This window comes from Theropithecus gelada, chromosome 3 (assembly GCF_003255815.1).
Source record: "Theropithecus gelada isolate Dixy chromosome 3, Tgel_1.0, whole genome shotgun sequence".
NCBI lineage: Eukaryota > Metazoa > Chordata > Mammalia > Primates > Cercopithecidae > Theropithecus > Theropithecus gelada.
Genome location: NC_037670.1, coordinates 168,250,585 through 168,254,575, shown reverse-complemented (window position 1 = coordinate 168,254,575; position 3,991 = coordinate 168,250,585).

The following is a 3,991-nucleotide window of genomic DNA, read 5'->3' as shown; positions in this document are numbered from 1 at the left end:
TTATGACAGTACTTGTGTTATTCTGGGTCCTCCAAGAAGCAAATCCAAGAGAGGATCAGATAGGCAAGAGATTTATTAAAGGAAATGCCTGTGAGAGAAAATGTGGAGGGAGCCAGAGGAGGCCGGGAGAGCCACCATTAGACTGCAATGTAGGTTTAACCCTTGGGAAGGAGAGAGCAAAGGAAAGAAAGGCTTCCACTGAAGTACAGGTCTCAGAGAGTTTCTTTCAGGATCATGAGGAGTCCTTGAGCCAAACTCACCCATCAGGAGAGTCCCATGTTTTCCAGGAATGGGCCTGCCTTAGGATCCTCACTACATTTAATCACCAGCCTGGAGAAGCCCTTGGCAGCATGGCCTTGGCGCCAAGGATTCCAGAGCACACCAGCTGGGGCCAGCTGGCAATTTCATACCCACCCCCTGCAGCTGGACATCCGAGAGGAACATTTTCATCACCACCACAGGACTCATTCTTAAAGCAGCTGTAGACACCTGTTCTGGATCATCTTAAATAGTGACTTAGTAAACCTCCCCAGTGACTCATAACAGTAAATGTCCATAGGTGGATTCATCCATCTCTGTTCCTAAATTAGAGTGTGCCTAATTCTTTCCAGATTCTTAAGGTCCTTAAAAGAAAGAATATATGGTACCACATTAAGTTAAGCTCATGACTGAAAATAATTTAAGAAGGAAGCCAGTGACTATTAATACTAGCCCACAATTAGAAGGCACATGTATGAGTTATCCCTGCATTTGGCGTAGTGATAAACTGCAATTACTGCAGCAATTTCTCTCTATTTGACAAAACATGGACTGATGTACCAGTGGTAAAAATAATATTTCTGATTTCTGTTTGCCTCTTGTATATGCTGGACAATGAAGTATAATATTGTTTATGTATATTTATTTTGTATAACCCAGAAAGAGTCTGTCATGGAAGCACAAAAAGTATGAGTTAGCCTGCCTGACTTAAGCAAATATAGATCTACCCTTGGAACTGGAGATGACTTCATTGTTCCCTGAATCTCATAAGGGAGAAGTGGATTATCTGATTAAAAAAAAAAAACAAAAACAGATTTTGTTAGAAAGGACAATAGGAGTAGTGTAAGGAATAGATGTTGAGGAGGCAACCACAGTGTTTACTAAATGGTGCTTTCAAAAAATCTTCCTCCAAACCATAGAATGGAATCCAAACTCCCTAGTATGGCATCCAAAGTTCCTCTAAACCGCGCCCAAACTTCTCTTTAGAGCTAGCACTATGCAAGTTCTGCTAACAAGTTTCAGTCACTGTGAATATTTTGTCTTTCTCAAATTAAGCCTTTCACATTCATATCTCCGTGCTTTCGAATATTATACAGTCTCACGTTGTAATACCTTCCACTCTTATCTTCCCACAAATATACATTTTTCTAAGCTGAATTTCTGTGTCACCTTCTCTGCACATTCTTCTCTAATCCTTTGATCAGAAATAATTGCTGCTGCTTTTATGTGCCCTTGCACCTAATTTGTAGCCAATTTTGGTATAGTTGTTTTCATGTCTTTTTTCCTCTCTAGATTTACTGACCATAAGAGCATTTCTATCTCCCAGAGTGCGTCACAGAATAAGTCCAGTAAGGAGATAAATGGCTTCTGTTTTCTCCCAAGTCAAAGGAAACATCTGGGGCCTGCACTTTTGCTTAAGTAGTAACCATTTCGAAGCTTATGCAACCTGCCTTATTTTTGTTGTTGTTGTTGTTGTTGTTCTGTTTTGTTTTATTTTAGACTTCTAGCAGCCTGAACTCATGGTTTTTAGTTTCTGTCTCTAGTGAAAGAAGAAAAAAGGGATGAGGAAGGGGTTTTACTCACCCAACCAGAAACAGAAACTAAGAACCCATGACTGTATTCTCTGTCAGACACCATTTAGGCAGAACGTAAATGCTGCTCCCTCCCTCCTATCCCTCCCTCCCTCCCTCCCTCCCTCCCTCCCTCCCTCCCTCCCTTCCTTCCTTCCTTCCTTCCTTCCTTCCTTCCTTCCTTCCTTCCTTCCTTCCTTCCTCTCTTTTCTTAATGAGCCATTATGTTGATCCTATGTTGTTAGGTTCCATTCCTCAGGCAGCTCCTGCTCCCAAATGGCAGGTACTTTCTGCTCTCTGAACCTGGAAAATCACCTTTGTTTAAAGCACTTTCTTCTATTAGAGCAACACCAAAATACTCTCAGGAGTTAATTTCGAACAATAGTGGTGCTTTACCATGAGGAGTGAGGTTGATGGCTGGAGTGCAGTGGCATGATCTCTGCTGACTGCAACCTCGACCTCCCGGGTTCAAGCAATTCTCCTGCCTCAGCCTCCCGAGTAGCTGGGATTACAGGCCTGCGCCACCATGGCCCGGCTAATTTTTGTATTTTTAGGAGACGGGATTTCACCATGTTGGCCAGGCTGGTCTCAAACTCCTGACCTCAGGTGATCCACCTGCCTCGGCCTCCGAAAGTGCTGGGATTATAGGCGTGAGCCCCTGCACCCGGCCCTGAGTCAGCTTTTAACGTGGAAGTTTACTGACCCACTTTTTTGATGTCCATCTCCCACTTCAACTCCCAAAGGTCTGTTGTTCCCTGATATGAAGCCTAAGAACTCAATGTACTTCACCACGCGCTGGATTTCTAACCTGAATTATTCCAAATTCTGGCAAGTCTTATCCACACTCTTTTCTGTGTAAGTTTCTCCTTGCTATTTGTTTCTGAAACCTGAATGTATTTGGTCCTCTGCCAATCAGATTTCCACTAGTCCTCCAAAGAGTCAGTTATTAACTCACTATTCGACAGATATATTTGGACGTTCACTGTATCCCTATTTATTTAGCATATATTTAGTTATTTATTAAGAAACTAAAGACTATTCTATGTCAGAAATGAAAATAGGCCATGAGGACCCAATGGTAGGCAAAATGCAGACAGACTACTCTTTTTTCCCTCATTCTAGCATAGTCATCACTTTCCTAGGAAAGACGTTCCTAACCTCCAGACTCCACCAAATCCTCCTCCTGACCACACCCTTCCACCTTGATTTTCACCTTCTGACCTCTCTTGCGTAGAAATTCGAGCACTAGCCACTCTATAGCTTTAGCTTAATTTCTCCAGCCATGCAAGGACGAATCTGTGTTAGTGATGCCACAGGCACGTTTCCTTCCCAGCAAGAATATCACTTACTGGGCAGCATTTCTGTGGATACTACCAGAGAAAAATGTCCTCCTAGTTGAGCGCCCGCCCCATGGCCGTAAGCATCCACCGGGCTCGAAGTGCATGGCCCGCCGCTGACCACTAGGGGGCAGCCCTCCACGCAGAGGCTCGAGCGACGGGGGCGACGCAGCGGCCACCGGCTCTGCTGAGCCCACCCCAGAATCAGAAGGAAGGGAGCCTGATTCCACGCGGGGCCTCCCCCGTGGCATACGTTGTTGTTAGGCAACTATTCGCCCCGAATATGGTTTATTGGAGCCTTAGGGTTTGCTTTTCTTATCAAGTGCGACAGCAACCTGGCTGGGTCCCCTCTCGCATTCAAGAACCCGCAGAGACTCTGGGGGAGCCGGTTTGAGGCCCCATGCAGGCCAAAGCATCCCTCCGAGAAGGCGGGGTCGCTCACCTGGTAGGTGCCCCGAGAGCCCGCAGCACGGCCCGAGGTGGGGTCCACCGATGGAACGGGAGACCACGGGCGTGGCTCAGGGCGCGGTAACCGCTCCCCCGGCCCGCCTCAGGGACGGCTCCGCCTCACCCCAGCCTGTGCCCCGCCTCCGGGACAGCCCGGTTTCCGAGACCTCCCAACCTCCGAGACAGCTCCGCCCCAAGAACAGCCTGGCCTCCAGGACTGGCCTGCCTACGGTACAACCCGCCTCCGGGACAGCAGGGCTGCACCTCCGAGACAGCTCCGTACCCAGGGACGGCCCCGCCTCCGAGACGGCCCTACCTCCAGCACGGCCCCCACCTCCAAGACCGCCCCGCCTCCGGGACCGCCCCGCCCCGCCTCCG